Source organism: Mastomys coucha, unplaced genomic scaffold, assembly GCF_008632895.1.
Source record: "Mastomys coucha isolate ucsf_1 unplaced genomic scaffold, UCSF_Mcou_1 pScaffold23, whole genome shotgun sequence".
In the NCBI taxonomy this organism is placed as follows: domain Eukaryota; kingdom Metazoa; phylum Chordata; class Mammalia; order Rodentia; family Muridae; genus Mastomys; species Mastomys coucha.
In genome coordinates this window covers 100495372-100515343 of record NW_022196906.1, presented here as the reverse complement: position 1 = coordinate 100515343, position 19972 = coordinate 100495372, and the positions used below count along the sequence as shown (strand labels likewise).

Below are 19972 nucleotides of genomic sequence, written 5' to 3'. Positions count from 1 at the left end.
GGGGGGGGGGGGCTTAATGAATTTGTTCCAGAGGAGAGGACAGTGCGGACCTTTCCGTCTTACTCCAAAGTCAGTGTGGTGGCTGTCGCCCGCAGCCATTTCAATAAGGAGTTTCGTAGTGGTATTTGACTCTAAAGCTTTTCTCTGTTAATTTTTCCCCCTTTCCCTCTTTTTTGAATTGTGACTCATACTTTTGTTTTTAGCACTGTGGCTATTGTTTGTAATGATCCACAAACTTAGACCCCATAGTATGTTGTAATTCTTGGAGCTTTCAGTACAATTCTTCTAAGCCCGAACTAATGTAAAAGGCTTCACTGACTTGTTTTTTTTTTTTAATTTTAATATATGTAACTATAGAAGAGGATGTGAAAAATCTATGATTTCTGCTGCTCAAAGCTCTTTAGACCCCTAAATTCATGAAGTTTCATCATCTCTTACTGCCATGAAGTGATGACATTGAGTCTGCTGAATCTTTGCTATGATTTCAGCATCCTTGCTCTCACAGGGTATTCACTACAAATATTATCTGTGTTCAGTGCTTTTGGTCTAGAGGCAGTATGTAAATTCCAGCTTGGAATCTTATAGCTGTGCACCAGAGTTTTGCATGCACTTTCCAGGCAGAAGTTGGTCATATATATATTTAAAGGGAAAGCTATATGAACAAATCCATAACAGGCTCAGTGCACGGTCTGAATTCATCTCGAGTGTGTAGGATGTGTTACTTAGTTGTACGCTAGTATTGTCAAGTGAGAAGTCAAGTAGTTCTTTGTGTGCTTACTGATAGTTCTTTTTTTTTTTAAAAGATTTATTTATTTTATTTATCTGAGTACACTGTAGCTGTTTGCAGACACACCAGAAGAGGGCATCGGATCCCATTACAGATGGTTGTGAGTCACCATATGGTTGCTGGGAATTGAACTCAAGACTTCTGGAAGAGCAGTCAGTGCTCTTAACGGCTGAGCCATCTCTCCAGCCCTGTACTGATAGTTCTAATTCTAGGGATTTTTTTTCTCTTAAATTTAAGAATAATTTCTTAAATTATTAATTGCCAGGCCATGGTGGTACATGCCTTTTGTCTATCACTCTGGAGCAGAGGCAGGTGGATCTGTGAATTTTAGGCCAGTCTGGTCTACAAAGTGAGTTCCAGAATAGCCAGGGCTGTTTGTTACATAGAGAAACCCTGTCTCAAAAAAAAAAAAAAAAGATTTTATTACCATCATTATTTTAAATTTGCACATATGTGGGTATGGACATATATGTATGTGAGGGTATGTGCATAAGCTAGAGAGGTGTTGGTATTCCAGGAGCTAGAGTTACAGGCAGTTGTGAATTGTGAAGTGAGTGCAGGTCCCCCTCAAGAGTAGTACTCTGCTGAACCATCCATCCAGTCTGTAGTTCTTTTTAAAGCCCCTTTTTGAGACAGGCTTGTGATTTGCTGTGTATTTGAGGTGACCTCAAATTCACAGAAATCTGCCTGTCTCTGTCTTCAAGTGCTGGACTTAAGAGGCGTGTGTGCATGTGCGCAGCGTGTAGCTCTGGTTTGTTTTTTTGAGACAGGATCTCAAACTGTAGCTTGTGTTGTAGAAATCAATATGTTGTCCAGACTCCAGCCTGGCCTTGAACTCCTCCTCCTTCTCAGCCTCCCAGTGTTATGGTTACAAGTTCACACTCTGCAAGTCGTTTGTTTATGCATAAACTGGCGATCTGTTACCTTATGCCTACACTAGCTTTGAACTTGCAGCCTTTCACTACTTCAGCTTCTTGAATGCTCAATTGTAGGTGCCAGCCACTGCACCTGGACTCAGGAGCTGCTATTCTAAGTAATGGTAGTAAAATGTAGCTAGGTGTTGTGTAGCAATGAGGGACTCAGAAGCTGTGAGGTGTGATCTGCTGGTGCTCAGCTGGGAGGAATTGGTGAGATTGTCTTTCTAGTACTGGCAAGTAGGAGCACATAGAGCTCAAGGTCATTATTGTTGCTTCTAGTTTTTCCCCCTGGCATTTTCTGTGGAGAAGCCAGAAGGAAACTACTTGGCATGCTAAACTTAAAATTTAGCACTCTGTTCAGACATAGTTTGTACTTTTGTTTTGTTTAATTTTTTAGTTGGTGTGTGTGTGTGTGAGCTACCTGATCTGGTGTTGGAAATCTGACCTAGGTTCTCTTAACCACTGAGCCATCTCCCTAGCCTTTAGACATGCTTTTGAGGGACCAAAGGTTACAGGCTTTGCTAGAGAATTATTCAGATTTGTTTGTTTGTCTGTCTTTTGGGATGGATTCTTTGTGTAGCCCTGACTATTCCTGGAATTCAGAGATCTGCCTGCCTCTGCTTCCCAAGTGCTGGGACTAAAGGTGGGAGACACCATTGCCCAGCTCAATTTTCCTGATTCAGTTTTCAAAATTCCGTTAAAATTCAGGGGGAAAATTAAGGAATGACCAGAGTGATTTGAAATAAGTGACCGCCAAATCCTTCACCTTAGTGGAATCATCCTTTTATTTGAGAGTGGTCTTCAATTCCAGTTAAGAGTAAATGTTTTACTAGCTTGGAAATCCTGCGATCATCTGGCATGTCTGATTCAACATATTTTATAAAGATCTTTTGACTTGGCCTCTCATATCTTTTAGTTTCTCTTCCACTGTAATTACCCTGACGCTTGAGGCCAAGTTATAATAAAGTCATAAGTGGTTTCGAGACTGACTGACGGACTTTTCAGAGGCCTAACTGAACTCATTGTTACTATCTTCAGAAAATAAGATTATTTGACCAGACTTTATTGGGGAATTTGAATTTAGTGATTACTAAGCTATTTATACCATTGGTCTAATATTGTACAAAGGCTGGAATGTTTTATGTTTTTGTGAACTCTGAATACCACAATATGCTTTTTATTTATTTATTTATTTATTTATTTTTTAAAGTGTGTGGCCAACTTTAAGGCTTGAGTCAAGCATTCAGACATCTCCTCTCCCTGCATATACCCCCACCTTCCCGAGGGGTTGAGCTCAGGCTCTCTGTGTGGAGGACAAGTGTTCTACCCACTGAGCTTTATCTCCAGCCTTGTTTTTTTTTTTGATTTGTTATTTTTTTTTCCCGTACATCTCTTCCTAGTAAAAGCTTTCCTTGGATGACCATCCTTTCTGTATGCATTGCTTTGGGGTATTTCTAGCAATCACACCAAACTGTTTGGTTTTGGTATTTTTGCATGTTTTCCATAACTACGCAGTTAAACCTCATGTGTAAAAAGTGACTATTCAGTTTGTCCCACCAGGTCTAGACAACTGCTGCTGAGCTGCCATCTATTTCACACTACACAGAGATAGGATTTAAAAAAGAGATTTAATATGTTTTAAAATGTTATGTATATGTGTGTATATTTGTATATATGTGTGTGTACTGCATTTATACCTGGTGCCCTCAGAGGCCAGAAGAGGGTATCAGATCCACTGGAAGTGGAGTTATAGGTGATTGTGAGCCACCTGGTGTCAGTGCTGGGAATCAAACCTGAGTCCTCTACAGGAGTAGCAGGTGGTCTTAACCACTGATCTCTCTAGCCCAAGTATAAGATTTTTAATTTATTCCCTTTAAAAATGTTTATTTATGCGTATATGAATGCATGTATGTTTGTATGTATGTATGTATGTATGTATGTATGTATGTATGTATGTATTTACTGTGTGTGTGCTTATGTGTGTGCCCACACGTGAAGGTCAGCTTGTAGGGAACTTGTAGATTCTCTTCCCTCAGTCTTTCAGTGCTGGGATTACATGAGTATCACAACACCCAGCTTTTTGTTTTGTTTGTTTTAATCTTTATACTCCAGGACCTTACCATTACTGGCACAGAGAAGCTGCTTGGCAAAGTCTGTTGAGTGAGCACTTAAATGACCTGTGCTTATGAGTGATCTGAAGTCACTTGGTGTACTAGTGGTGATGAAGGTCCTGACCGCGGTCACATGTGACCTATCCTGACACTGAAGCAAAGCCTCTGCTTGCATGTTCTAGGTTACTGAAGGCATCGCCTTATTGCTGTGAAAACAGTGTTTATTCCATATCTTTTCCTTTAATGCATGGTCCTGCTGTGTAGTGCAAGCTGGATTTGAGCTTGCAGTGCTCCTGCCTCAGTCTTCCAAGTGCTGGGAATCCTGGCATATGCTACCAAACCTGACTGTGTTCATGGGTTTGAGGCTGGGGACTGCTACTTGCTCTTTTTGGACCTTACATGTTTGTGGTAGCAAATGTGGCGGTTCCTCCTTGATGCTGTCTAGATCTTCCAGGGCTGTGTATTACTGTAGGCATTTCTCCCTCAGGTGTAGAAAGTGACTTCAGTTTGTCTCACCAGGTCCAGACAGCTGTTGCCGAGCTGCCACCTATTTGTGAGTGGGAAATGAACTCAATAGTAGGAAGTTGTGACTTCTGCTAGCTCTAGTGGACTTTTTGGAGGCCTTGATAGATTCATCACCACTTTACTCAAAAAATTTATTTCACTAAGTTTTATTAGGAAATTTGAATTCCGTGGCTTTAGAACTGTTTGTTCCGCTCTGCTCTGGCCAGTAGTGAACTGATAGATTCTTTGTCCAGATGCTTTGGGTTCTGATTTATGTACCTAGAAGGTACAGAAGTATGGTATACCTATATCCTCTTGATTATTCAAATTAAAAACATTCTGTCTACCTATCTACCCACTGTGTGCAATCAAACATGTCATAGCACATGTATGGATATGAGAGGACAACTCAAGGGCTTGGGTTGATTTTCTTTCTGTTACCATGATCCACCATGTGTTCTAGGAGTCAGCCACAAATCCTCAGGCTTAGCCCAGGAACTTTACCAGCTGACTCATGCTTGCTGTCTTACAATCTTTCTCTTTCCTTTTTTTACTCCTTCCTTTTTTTTAAAAAAAGATTTATTTATTTATTTTTTTATGTGTATGAGTACATTGTGGCTGTACAGATGGCCGTGAGCCATCATGTATGTGGCTGCTGGGAATTGAACTCAGGACCTCTGCTGGGCTGCTCGCTTTGGCCCTGCTCACTCCGGCATAATTCACTGTAGCTGTCTTCAGACGCACCAGAAGAGGGCGTCAGATCTCATAACGGGTGGTTGTGAGCTACCATGTAGTTGCTGGGATCCGAACTCAGGACCTTCTGAAGAGCAGTCAGTACTTTTACCCGCTGAGCCATCTCACTAGCTCTACCCCCTTCTTTTTGAGACAGGATTTCTCTTTGTAACTTTGTCTGTTCTGAAACTTGTTCTGTAGACCAGGCAGGCCTGGAACTCAGAGAGATTCTCCTGTCTCTCTGCTTCCCAAGTACTGGAATTAAAGGAATATCACCATCACCGTGTGTGTGTGTGTGTGTGTGTGTGTGTGTGTGTGTGTGTGTGTGTGTGTGTGTTGTGTGTTGTCTGTATGTGTGCGTATTTGTTTTTTTGAGACAGGATCTCATTGTATGTAGCCTTGGCTGGCTGGGAAACCTGACATGTAAACCAGGCTGGCCTTGAACTCTTGATCTGCCTACCTCTGTCTTCTAAAGGCTTTCCCAATTTTGAGATTGAAAGCATGTCTCACTTCAAGCTACTTTCTTGGCTCTTAGTGGTAAAATAACATATCATTTAAATTACTGTGATTTAGCTGGGCAGTGGTGGTGCATGCCTTTAATCCCAGCACTTGGGAGGCAGAGATAGGCGGATTACTGAGTTTGAGGCCAGCCTGGTCTACAGAGTGAGTTCCAGGACAGCCAGCACTACACAGAGAAACCCTGTCTCAACAAACAAACAAACAAACAAACAAACAAACAAACAAACTACTGTGATTTGCTGGCATGACTGTAATTCCAGCAGAGGCAAGTGGATCTGAGTTCAAGGCCAGCCTGGTCTACATAGAGAGTTTCAGGCCAGCCAGGGAGGGCTACACAGAGAAACTGTCTTGAAGAACCTCTCCCCCAAAAGGAACTATTGTGATTTAATTTTCATGGCTTATCAGATTATATAGAAATATTTCTGAAAGCAGAATGTTAATACTTCAATAATGCAGTTACTGTTCTCATGCAGGTACCAGACTGCAGAAAAAGAAAGCTTGAAAAAAATTACTATAATTAGGATAATTGTGAGAATACTTGCTCATATATGTCCTTTTTGTCTGCTGTATGTCATTTTGAGACAGTTTCATCCTGTAGCCAAGACTACGCTGGGAATCCTCTGGCCTTAGCCTCCTGCTTGCTAATATAAGAAGCACAAGCTACTATATCTGTTATACTTTTTATGGGGTTAGTGAGTGGCTTAGCTGGTAAGGGTTACATGCCACTGAGCTTGATGACCTGATAGAACCCAAACTAAAACTTATCCAAACAATAATTTTTTTTAAAAGATTTATTTATTTATTATATGTAAGTACACTGTAGCTGTCTTCAGACATCCCAGTAGAGGGCATCAGATCTCATTACGGGTGGTTGTGAGCCACTGTGTGGTTGCTGGGATTTGAACTCAGGACCTTCAGACGAGCAGTCAGTGCTCTTAACTTCTGAGCCATCTCTCCAGCCCCCAAACAATTTTTATGCATTTATTTTATGCATTTACTTTATTTTTTCCCAATAATCCAGAAGCAGACATTACTTCTTTACAAAGAAGCAAATAAAAAGAGATGTAGGTTCTTTTATTTTTAATTTTTAAATTATTTCTATTTATTCATTTTATCTCTTTTGAGACAGGGTCTCACAGTGTATCTCTGGCTGGCCTGGAACTCTTTATGTAGGTCAGCTGGCCTCAGACTCACAGAGATCCACTCGCTTCTGCTTTCTAAGGGCTCTGTGATTAAAAGCCAGTACCACCAATCTCAGCCATAAATTTGAAAAAAATTCATATTAATATGTATGTATACATGAATGCAGGTGTCTACTGAGATCAAAAGAGGGTGTCAGATTCCTCAGAGCTGGAATTGCAGGCAGTTCCCAGCAACCATGTCCCATGACTCACAACTGCCTGCAACTCCAGTTCTGAGGGATCTTACACCCTCGTCTGCCCTCAGTGGCCACCTGGATGCTCTTGAAGCCTCTCTCCAAATCTTGCCATTCAAAGGCAAACAGAGGCTGGCTTTTGGGTGCCAGAGGTAGGCCACAAAGCCATTCAGTGGTTGAAGCTTCCAACGGATATCAGGGGCAGCTTGGTATACAAAAGCCAGGTTCACAGCTGGTGCTCTCTGGCTTCTGGGTCAAAAGGAGTGTAGGTCCTATAGACTTCAAATGTCTTTCTAGATATCTTGGGGACTCCCATTCTTTCTGTGAATCACCTGGCTCACCTTAGATAAATTTGTGGGCTGTCTGGTGGTCTCTTGGAGGCACCCCCCATCAGAATCTGGCAGTAGACCCAGGGCCTCTCCTTGCCTTCAGCAGTGTTAAAAAAAAATCCCCGTTAGGTCAAGTCAGAGGAAAGGCTGCATGGATATCAGCCTGGACTTGGGTGGGCAGCCCATTTGCTCCCAGATGCAATCTCCAGATGGCTCCCCATGAGCCTATCAGTCATGAAGAGGACCTGGAGCCATGGCTAACAGTCATCCCAGGTGGGCAGGTGAGTCACCATGATCGAATCAAGAAGACCTGTGAGATCTAAAAATAGGGAGTTTTGCAACTTCCAGTTGTAAAGGTCTTTATTGGCAAATGGCACATATGTCATGAATTGTCTCCCTGAGCATCTGGAGGGTCCTGTAGCCCAGAGGGGTAAGGCTGTAATAGAGTTGGCTCTCTGGGAAGTACAGGCGGAGTGTGAGGTGGACTCAGGAGATTCAGGGAAGTCAGGGGCTGTTTCTCCCCCTGCCTGCTCTGACTGGGCAGGAGCAGTAGTGTAGGAGCAGGAGCGTAAGGAGGGGGACAGAGAAAGGGGGGAGCAAGGACAAAGGGGAAGCAAGGCAAAGAGGGCCAAGGCTGACCCTCCTCTAGAGAAAGAAGGGTCGGGAGTGGCGAGGTCCATAACAGATAGGGGACTTCTCGACCAGGGATTGCTATGTCCATATATGGACCAAGACCTCATAAACTACACCTTCAGCCTGTAAACGATGGGGAGATGGAGATCTCTCCTTGGGCCATCCTACTTTATAGGTGGGCCATTTATTCCTGCAAAAGATGGTTAGTTTGTAGGGAACAACCAGACTGGAGTCTTCTGAGACTTGGCAGAAGTCCTTAAAATGGTTCAGCACCCAGTAGGGTGCTTTGTGCCTGTCCCATTCTAAAGAGAAATTTCTACTAGAGGACAGAAAGCACAAACACACACAGACAGGCACAGAAGAACATTCCCTGGAAAACAAAAACAAATGGTCTTTCTCAGATGGTCTTCCTCCCTGTGCTCTGGAGGCCCACAGACCTGCAGCCAGTTTACAGTCCAGATGAGAACTAGCAAGTTCTCCTGCTTCTGCCTGGGTGACAAAATAATGAGTTCACCTCATCCCTCTCAGCTTCCACATTAAATCTGAAACAGAAACACAGATATGGACAAGACAAAAGACAACCGGGAGCCTAGACTTACTGATTGGAAAAAACACTCCACTATTTGGGTCAGAGGGTCTCCAGCGAATCCCAGACAAGAGCCCCCAAATATAAGGGTCCATGATTTGCTGAAGAATGATACCCTGGACTCAAATAGTATGTAAAAGCAAAGAGTTTTATTCTGTAGAAGTCCAGCATTTTGGGTTCTCCCATTCCAAGTTGGAGACACCCAAGTGAGCCCTAAGGCCCCATTCTAAACACATTAGAATTTTGGGGAGAGATAGGTAACCTCGATCATTGGCTCTATGTCTAGGGACATTCCAGAACCTTTGCTGGGGAGTCTTGAAACTGCTGCTGACCCCTTGCTGGGGAAGTCTGGAAACTGCTGCTGACCCATTGTTCTTGCCTCAGGCCAGGTGGAGCAGCTTCTGAGGCCTGGACTTGCCCAGTTCCTCCTGGTGTTTCTTGTAAAGTACCACTTCTGTTTAAGAGAGGCTTCTACCTTTGTGATTGAATTACTTCCCAAGTGTCTCATCTCCAGATATATTTTAAAGGTATTAAAAATTCAATGTAAAAACATGAGAGTTGGGACTGGAGAGCAGGCTCAGCAGGTAAGAATGCTTACTACTCTTGCAGAGGACCTGGGTTCAGGTGGTCCACAACCTTCTGTAAGTCCAATTCCAGAGAATCTGATGTCCTCTGGCTTCTTCAGGCACCTGCATGCACATAAACTCATGTAGGCACTTATACATACACATAAATAATGAAATAAAATTCTATAAAAACCTTGAGGGTTGAGGGACACAAACATTCAAAACATACCATTAGTTATTAGTAGAAATGGGATCTGTTTTCAGTGAGCCCCAGATTCTGACACGCTTAGAAACAGGCAGTCTTCAGCTGTTGGAACGCCAACCCTAAGTGCCGCCATTCTCTGCAATTCTAGTGACTCCTCCATTGGATGTACATGCATTGTTGTAGAATTTGACCCTTTTGAACATACCTTGCTGATGGCTTTCTTGAAAGCTGCTCTGGGCTCATTGTCTCCTTCCCTCTATGACTTTCTGTGTAGACTCTTGTTCTTCACTTCCAGGTTAGCTCACCTCTGAATATCCTCCTGAATATCTCCCGCATTTAAGGCTCCAGCTACCAAAACACAGTGAGAACACCCAAGTCTCTGACCGCAGCCTATATTTTAGTTGATTTTGTCATTTCAGTGTTAGCAATCCTGCTGTTCAAGTTGGAAGCCTGGGTCACAGATAAAAGCTTGTTCTTTGGAATTGGCAATCTGTCAGAATTACATTCTACTGTTCCTTATCTGTGTGTATTTGGGCAAGTCACTTAACCTCTTTAACTTTTAGAATCCGGTTTCTATGGAATGACAACATTACGTCCATTCTGGTTTTGTGGAGAGACAATGGAAGATAACTGTCAAATATTCATGGGGTCTTTGGTATATGCCAGGGACATGGATGCTGGGACTTACTGATGAGGAAGACTGCTGTTGAAGGGCTCCACTGGCCATTGAGGTCTTGCAGTTTTGCTTCCTTAATTCCTTAGTCTCTGATGCTGTTTTTGCCTTTCTCGTTGCCATTGTAGTTCAAGGTCTCATCCCTGTGCTCAGATACCCACAGCAGCTTTCTCCGTAATTTAATTTCCCTGCCTTCATGCAGCCCCCAGAGGTTCTTGTTTGTTTTTTCTTTTAAATTGAAAATTTATATGAAGCTACTTGCTTGTTTAAGATCCTTCTGAAACAAAATGGTTGAGGGGAAGATTTTGTGTTTATAGCTATGGAGGATGCTTACAAGCTTGACAGCATAGTTGTTAAGCCTGCCAGTGCCATAGGCAGGAAAGTGGTGCTAAGGGCTGCGTTATTTGCTAGAATTTGTTCAGGACAAAGCTCAGGTTCCTTAGCAAGTACCCAGGATACACACAGTCAGAATGTGTTGTGGCACTGTTAGTCTCTTCCATCATGAAGTATACTAGTGTCCTCCTAGGTCATCCCTCATCAGAACATTGAATAGTCTGAGTATCTATCACACAAAATGGAATTGTCCAATGAGTGGCTTTGGTGGTTTGTTTTTGTTTTTTGAGATAAGGCTTCACTGTAAGGTTAGGTTGTCCTGGATATTACCTTTGTAGCCTGGACTGCTGGCCAAATGCTGGTATTACAGGGTGAACCACCATGAGGCCTGGCACTTCTTTCTTTTCATTCCTAAAGGATACTATATTTTCGTAGATAGTTTGTATCTTATCTCTCTATCCCATCCGTTGGTAGAAGACCCTTACTCCTTCCTGTCAGTGCTATGCTTGAGAAGCACATGTTTGCTGGGTGGCGTTGGCTCACACCTTTAATCCCAGCACTTGGGAGGCAGAGGCAGGTGAATTTCTAAGTTCAAGGCCAGCCTGGTCTACAGAGTGAGTTCCAGGACAGCCAGAGCTACACAGAGAAACCCTGTCTCAAAAAAAAAAAACAAACCCCCCCCCCCAAAAAAAAAGAGAGAGAGAGAGAGAGAGAAGCACATGTTCTCATAACGGCTCCAGTTGACTGACTATCCTTGGCACCTCCATCGTCACTCCGTGGCCAGCATGCACTCTGTATATTTTTAGTGTCAGCCATTGCTAGTTAGTAATAGATGTTTAATGTTTATCTTCCATTCCAGAAAACCTATCACTTTGTATTTTCAGCACTTTTCAGAGCTAAGCTTTGTTTGGTTCCTGCCTGGTGTTTCCTCCTCTTGGAGTCAGTTGTATAATTTAGTTCTGCCATGCTTTAGAGGTTTCTCAGAGTCTGTCTCTTCCACGAGCACTAGCCAGTATCTAACCCTGATTCTCTTGCTTCTTACACTGACCTCTGGTGTAGAGGGGTTCTGTCACTTATTTTAAGCACTTAATAAATGCAGCCTTAAATTGTTTCCTGAACTAGATTGACATTAAACCCATGAACACCAAGACTCCCTTTTGAACCCCTCAGTACAAAAATGTCCTAATTTTTTCTTTTTAAGACAGTTTTGCTATGTAGTTTTGGCTGGCTTGGACCTCACTTTGTAGACTAGGCTTGCTTCTGCTTTTGAGCATAGTAGTTATAAGCAAGAGCCACTGTGCTTGGCAGAGTGCTCTGGCTGTATACAGTACCTCTGACATTTAGATGTACTTAAGGTTTAGTATATATTTGAGTAAATGAAAGAGGAGAGTGGGCAGAGAGAGAGAAGATTTTGGGGTTATTTATCTATTTACTTTTTTGATTATTTATTTAGGTAGGGTCTTTCCATGTAGACCTTACTGGTCTTGAACTTACAGAGATCTTCTGACTCTTCTTGGCAAGCATTGAAGTTAAAGAGTATGACAGGCACTGAGCCTGGCTGCTTAGTGACAGGGTAGTGTAGCTGAGGCCACCCTTCAACTCACTGTGTAGTTTTGGCCTTAATGTCCCGTTTTCTCGTCTCTACCTCCCAATTACTGGGGATACAAGTGATGATAATAACCTCTTGAGTACGGACTGGAGAAACTGTTTATGTGCCTAGGTGGTGGTGTGGTTGGTTATTCTTTAGGAAAAATGAAAGAATAATTGAGGCCAATAGAGAATTATTGACTTACTAGAATTGATGAAGGGGGAGAATCAGTAGGAGCTGCTTACAGACCAGAATGTTCATAAAATTACTGTATTGATCCAATCAGCAAACAATGCAAGTAGTTTAATTTCTGAATATTAAATTCTTTGGAATTGCCTTTTCTTTATATACCTATAGGAATACTTACATAAAGCTGTACTGTATTAGTGTGGCCAATTCAGAAACATTTTAATGTGAATGATGAACACTATTTTTACTTGAAGACTATAACCCCCAGGACAGCACTAAGAATGGCTTCTATAAGAATGACCAGTGGACCTTGTTGGCACAGGCCAACCATAGTTGATCACTGCATGCAGATATGAGTAAAGCAAGCACAGGCACAGCCTAAGAAATAGGGTGCTTGTAAAACTGAGTCTAGCTAAATTTTAGTCAAAGAGGATTTGTTCACTGATGACTTGGCTTCATAAATAAAGCATACCTGTATAAAGATAAAATGTCGATTTTATATAGTTATATGTTATTCATTTACTTTTAAAAAAAATTTTAATTGAAAAAATTTCATACAACACACTTTAATTATGGCTTCCCCTCTCCTGACTCCTCCTAGATCCCACCCACCTTCTTATCACCCAGCTCCACCCCCTTTCTTTCTCTCTCTAGAAAGCAAACAGGCAAATAAAAATCCAATAGAAAAAAATATGTATATGTATGTATATGTATATGAAAAACCACAAAACCCACAAATGATTTCAGGAATACATATATGAAACCCATAAAAACTCAAAACGTTTTGTTTTGTTTTTGAGACAGGGTTTTGTTATTTACGTTGACTAGCCTGGGAAAGAGGGACAAAGAGATCTAATGACATCCGTCTTTCTTTCTTCTTCCTTCCTTCCTTCCTTCCTTTCTTTCTTTTTTTAAAGATTTATTTATTTATTTTATGTGTATGAGTACACTGTAGCTGAACAGATGGCCGTGAGCCATCATGTGGCTTCTGGGAATTGAACTCAGGACGGCTCCACATGCTCCGGTGTAATATGGTGTAGCTGTCTTCAGAAGCACCAGAAGAGGGTGTCAGATCTCATTATGGGTGGTTGTGAGCCACCATGTGGTTGCTGGGATCTGAATTCAGGACCTTTGGAAGAGCAGTCGGTGGGTGCTCTTATCCGTTGAGCCATCTTGCCAGCCCCTCTCTCTTTTTTCTTTTCTTTTCTTTTCTTTTCTTTTCTTTCTTCTCCTTCTTCCTCCCTCCCTTCCTCCCTCCCTTCCTTCCTTCCTTCCTTCCTTCCTTCCTTCCTTCCTTCCTTCCTTCTCTCCTTTCTGGAGATAGGATCTTTCTCTGTAGCCTTGGAGTGTGTGTGGGGATGGGTACTCAGAACTCTTTCTTTAGTCTAGTGGCTAGTTTTCTACTATTATCCTGCTCCTCTCTACTTTCCTAGCACTAGGACTGAAGCCATCAAACAAAAGAATATAGAAGATAATATTAACTTTTTTTTTTAGGTAACTATTTTTTTAGGTAACTATCAACCAGAGATAAAAGTGGCTTACTGTTTGGAAGTATTTCATTCATGTGCTTCCTTCCATTCATATTAAGTACTTGTTTTATTATGCTTTTCCTAACCAGGTTAATACCTTTTTGGCAGAGCGATTTGTTTTAGATATTGGTAGTTTTCTCTATGCACCTCACCAGCTTTGTCTTATCTGTTCAGGTTAGGGTGAAGTAGGAGTCGCTGATTAATGTAATTGAATGTACCAGTCCAAATTTCTTTCCTTTTTATTTAATTTTTTAAAAATCTATGTGCATATGGTATGTGTATGTGTGTATGTGTGTGTGTGTGGTTATGTTGTATGTGTGTGCATCAGCACATGCAAATAATACACTTATCACAATATAGATGAAAAACTTTGGTGTTGGTTCTCTTCTACCTTTATACAGATTCTTGGCTTCAGGGAATCAAACTCAGGTTTTCAGGTAGGTAGGTACCTTTACTGGTTGTGCCATAGTGATGGCTAGTATTAAGTGTCAACTTGTTAGAATTTTACATCTCCTTGGAGAAGAAGGATCTCTAGGTATGCTTATAGGGAATTAACTTGGTTGTATTAACTGAGGAGGCAAAGTAAGTCAACTGTGGGTGTCACCATTCTCAAGGCTGTAGATGGATGCAGTCATGTAGTTCTTGTTTTCTGATTCCTGTCAAGGGAAACAAAATAACCAGTTGCTGAGAGCTCCTGCTACCAGGACTTCCAGCAATGATGGACTGTACCTTGAACTGTGAGCTAAAATAAACCCTATTTCTTTACATTTCTTTTGTCAGTATTTTATCTCAGCATTGTGGAAAATAACTACGATAGCCATGTTGTTGGCCCTGTTCTCCCATTTTAAGATAATCTCTGGTAGCTCAATTCTCTCATGGTAACCAACATCCTGGTGTATACTAAACTATCTCGTCCACAGGACTTCCAAATGAGCTGATGCCCAGCTTATAATGTGTGTTTTCCTGAGTGACACAGCTCTGTAGTTGTGTTGTGTAGGTCATTGCATTTTGCATTGTGTTGCTGGGTCATGTGCTGTGTGAATCCTCACAGCCCAGGGTTGTAGGTATCATTATTCCATTTGTTTTGTTTTTGTTTTTTGAGACAGGGTTTCTCTGTATAGCCCTGGCTGTCCTGAAACTCACTCTGAAGACCAGGCTGGCCTCGAACTCAGAAATCCACCTGTCTCTGCCTCCCAAGTGCTGGGTTTAAAGGCATGCGCCATCACCGCCCGGTTTCATTATTCCATTTGTACATATTAGAAGAGTTCTGTGCTCCAGGAAAGGGTGTCACTAATTCAGTCTCTGACACCAAAGAGTTCCTGCCCTGTGGTAGGGAGTACTATATTTTTAGAGGTTAAAAGTTGAGGTCTATGTGAAATCTAGTGTCACCCTGAGAAATGATAGGGGCACTGTCTGCCCTGGTTACAGAGACCTAGCAAGGACGCTATTTGATACTTCTCTAGCTGCCTTCTGTCTCCGCCTTTTTGAGACAAAGTCCCAGGAAGCCTTGAACTCCCTATATGGCCGAGCCAGGCCTTTAACCTCTGATGTCTCTGCATTAGTTTCTTGGGGTTAGAGGTGTGAACCATCATTTTTCAGCTCTCATCTCCTTCATCCCCTGGTTTTCAAGAATGGGTTTGTTTACTTTTAGCTTCAGCTGACTTTGAGCCACATGTTTCCTTTGCAGATGTGTCCACTGCTCTTGTCTTGGCCTTATATTCTGTTGCCCATCTTATTTCACCTGAATTTCCTCCAATAAACTTTTTTTCCTATTAATTTTCCTATTTAGAAGATCTCAGGATTGAATGTGATGTCTGAGTATGTGAGATTCTACTACTTACTACACCACAGCCTTATGGTTTAAGGTTGCGCCAAGTATCTTCACAGGCTAGCACAATGGAGATTTGTTCTCCATTTTCTTTATCTATCTATCTATCTATCTATCTATCTATCTATCTATCTATCTATCTAGTATCTCTCCTCCCACCCTTGTGTGTGTCTGTGTGTGTAGTGTTGTGTTTGTGTTCAAGTGTGTGCATGCCATTGCATGGGCATATGCGGAGGCCAGAGGTTGATGTTGGATAACTTCCTTATTTGCTCTCCACATTTTTCAGGAGATGGATCCTCTCACTGAACCTGGAGATCACAGGTGTGCTAGACTTGACTGGCCAGCTGGCATTTTACTACCCCTTCCCCCACCTTTCCACCTGAGATTTCACTACTGAGATTACAGATGTGCACCACCCCTCCTGGCTTTTCACATGAGTCCAGGGGGTTTGAGTAAAGGTTCTTGCACTTGTGCAGCATGTGCCTTACTCACTGACCTTGAACTTGTGACAGAGGAATATGCACCATGCCCAGTTTATGCAGTGTTTGGGATCAGACCCAAGGCTTTGTACATGCTAGGCAAACACTCCACCAACTGAACCACTTCCTCAGCTGATCACTTTATCTAAGAAATCTGGAAGGTAAAAACTGGGAGTGGTTATGCACATCTATAATCCCAGCAGAGAAAGTTCTTAGATAAGGTAGTTTAGGATCCTTGCCTACTAAGTGAGCTCAAGGTCAGCCTGGACAGTGCAAGACCTTGTCCAAGAAGGGTGAGGAGGATAGGAGGGAGGGAGGGAGGGAGGGAGGGAGGGAGGGAGATCTAGATGGTAAAACTGATTTAAGCAATTTGCCTAAGGTCATGTAACAGAATGAGCTAAATACTTAAGCAAATTAATTTTGTTTATAATGTTTAAAATTCTGTTTGTAGAAACAGCAACCAGGCTAGGAGGTGGTGGTACACACCTTTAATCCCAGCGTTTAGGAGACAGGCAGGTGGATGGACCTCTCTGGTCTACAGAGCAAGTTCCAAGAAGCCAGAGTTACACCAAGAAACCCTGTCTCAAAAGAGAAAAGGAAACAGTATTGCCACGCCCCCCCCTTGAATATACTTTTTAATTTATTTTTCACCACTTCTTCCACTTCTTATTTAGTGAGGATTGAACCTAGAGTCTTGTATGTGCTAGGGAACCTCTCCATGACTAAGGTATTTTTCTGAGCCCCTTGTGGTTTGAATTTTATATTTTTTTTAGCATCCTTTGAAATAGTTTTGTAGTTTATCTTCCTTAACAAAGCTCTGTTATCAGATTATGAGTCTTACCTAATCTGTGTTTCTGTTTGCTTTTTCTTGTTTGTACCTTGGAATTGTGAGTTAATCATTCAGTAAGGCTTTGTCTGAGGAAAACTTAAGACCTGTATTAGAAATACTTAGCATCTGCTGTTAGGCAGCAGGATTCACCACTCACTGGGGCAGCAGGATTCACCACTCACTGTGGGGCAGCAGGATTCACCACTCACTGTGGGGCTACTTTAGTTTGCCTCGTGCTTTGAGCAGTATAGGTAGGTAAATGGATACTTACAACTCAGAGAGGTTGGAAGGCTGACTGGTTGTTCCAGATTCCTGTTCCATAGCCTTTTCTCTGTCCTTACGGTTAATTTTAGCCTTCAGTTTGATTAGATTAAGAGTTGCCCAGCACATCTTTGACTGTATATGTGATGGCATCTCCAGAGATGCTTGGTTCATCAAGTTCTGCTCTAAACAGTGTTTTAATCTGTTGATGGATCAAGTTATTGTTCTGCTTTTAATTATTTTACTTTATGCATGTGTTTGCTTGTATGTATGTTTGTGCACCATGTGCTTGCTTTGTGCCCACAGAAGCCAGAGGATGGCCCCCTAAGACTGGAATTGTAGACAGCTATGCTCTGTTGTATAGGTGCTGGGAATCAAATCTGGCTCCCGGAAGAACAGATCACTGAGCTAGCTCTTCAGCTCCAAATTATTTTACTTTTAAAAATAGTTGCGTTATTTATTTATTTATTTATTTATTTATATATTTATCTAGTGTGTTTGTGTGTGTGTTTATACATGTGTGTATATTAATCAGAGAACAGTTTTCAAGTTGTTTTTCTCCTATCATATAGTTTTGGGGATCAAACTCAAACTCAGATTTTTTTTTTTTTTATTGCAAACTCAGATTATTGATCTTGGTGGCAAGTTCCTTCCTTCTTATCTACTGAGCCATCTCACTGTTAATCCCACTGGGTGAGAATAATACCAGTACCACAACTTTTGAACCAAATTTAAAGCAAGCTTTATTAAATACTGGCTAGGATAATGGATACTGGATAGGTCCATACCTGGAGAATGGTCATGACCTACATTAGTCAGGTACTTATGAAGACAAACTCCACAAGGCTATGTAACTTTCTGTCTTCGTCTACTTGAGGGCAAGCATACCTTTGGAGGTATTTCCCTCCTACATATCCCCTGCCTCCATGTGATCAAGTACATTCTGTGCAGCAGTTGGGCCATCAACCTTGTCTACCCAAGTGAACACATGAGCTTGTTATCTTACATGAACAGCCCTCAGCATTTTAGGAAGTTATTTGTCCTTGGCCAAGTGGGGCTTACACACAGCTTTATTTGTTCTTGGGCAAGTGGCCTTACAGATTAGAGGCATTGCTTTATAGATCTTTTAAGCACAGTAATTTAAACTTAGAAATATATCTTTAGCCCTCAAACCACTAGCCTTCAAATGACTTTTTAAATTTTTTTTTTTTTAAATCAAAGATAGAGTTTTCCCTACTCTGGCCACAAACTGGTAACATTCCTGTCTCAGCCTACTGAAAGTTGAGTTAAAAATTTGAACAGAGTGACTGAAGAGACATGGCTCAGCAGTTAAGAGAACTGGGTATTCCTCTAGAGGACCTGGGTTTAATTCCTAGCACTCACATGGCAGCTCAACTCTCTGTAATTCCAGTTTCAGGGGTTCTGACACCTTACACAGACAGGTGTTAAACTAATGCACATGAAATAATAATAAACCATTAAAAAATAAAGTAAAAATCTGAATAGGTTATTGGGAGGTCCAACCTAGTTGCAAGAGGTGGATTGCTGGAGGTTGTGTCTTGCTTGGCACCGGCTTGGCACCGGCCCTTTCCTATTTGTGCTTCTGCAGTTTTCTGGCTGCTATGAGGAGAACAGTCGTGATCTTCCATGTCCTTCTGCCATGATTTTCTCATCGAAGGAGCCAGTTGGCCTTGAACACCTGGTCCTCTTGCCTCTACACTCCTCCCTCCCCACCAAATGTCAAGATTACACTTGCCTGCCACCATGCTATCTAAAATATAATTATTTCTTTGATGCCTATATTTTATTTACTATAAAAGTGGTAAAGTCCAGAAACTGGGGAGATAGTTCATTTGGTAAAGTACTTACCATGCAAGGTATCTTGAAAGAGGATATGAATTTGATTCCAACAATCCTTATTAAAAACTTGGGTATGGTGGCGTTCTCCTGTAGTCTTAAATGCTGGGGATTTGGATCCCTTGGGTACTCTGGCCAGCCAATCTGGCCTTTCTCCACTGAGCCATTTTGCTGGTCACTGTCCTTGAGTTTGTGATACTCATTCATTATCACCATTGGCTTAGCTGGGCCTTTGTTCAGCCTCACTATTATGTAACCACGAGTTACATCCTCACTCTTTCATGCTGTGATGAGTGGGATGATCAATTAGCTTGCCATCCTGCCCTTTCTCCATTCCTCATACCCCTTCTCATTTTTGGATAGATATTTTTATTTTAGATAGTACTGGGAAAATGTATAGTTGAGAAGAGGTCACAAGAGTATTTAATGACTGACTGACTGCTGACTGAGGACAGATTATATCTCACTAAGGCTCTTGTTCCAAAGTAGGCCTGGAAGTTTCTTGTAAGTTGTGTCTAGTGTTTCACTTCTCCTCTTAAAAATTATATTATGTGTGACATTGTATGTGTGTGTGTGCGCGCATGTGTGCAAGTCAAAAGACAACCTAGGACTTGGTTCTTTCCTTCTACTGTTTGGGCACTCAGGTCTTCAGGTATGGCGGTAGGTGCCTTTACTCACTGAGTCGTCTCTCACTCTTTAGCTCTGCTGTCCTACACCCAGTCACCGCCGATTGTAGGTTGACTAGTGAACACTAATGAGTCAGAACTAGGTCCAGGGTTCTTTTTGTATTGTTGTTTTGTTTGAGACAGAGTCTCTGTGCAGTCTAGGCTGCTCATGCCCTTGCCTCAGCTTCCCACATACTTGAATTAGAGGCATGTATCAGCACTCACAACCAGATGTCACTGTCCTGGGCTAGGGGTTGAATCTGGGGGCTTTGAAGGTCAAGGACTGTACCAAAGAGCTACAGCCTTCTGCCCCCTCCCTCCTTAAGATAGGGTCTTACAATGTAGTCTAGGCTGGACTCAAACTTGATCCTCCTGCCTTAGCCTCCTAAGTCCTGAGATTGCAGATATATGCCCCCATTCCCCTCCATATGATATTTAAGCTGTACTAGGATGAATGTGTATCTTTGGGGACCTAGG

At 42.0% G+C, this 19972-nt stretch overlaps 1 protein-coding gene and 1 pseudogene across 1 annotated transcript in view; one reads left to right on the top strand and one right to left on the bottom strand.

The window, feature by feature from the left end:
• The window catches only part of LOC116073702, a 26049-nt pseudogene extending 25950 nt beyond the window's left edge, over window positions 1–99 (bottom strand).
• The window catches only part of Rad54l2 (RAD54 like 2), a 93498-nt gene that overhangs the window by 1164 nt on the left and 72362 nt on the right, over window positions 1–19972 (top strand). The window lies entirely within an intron of this gene.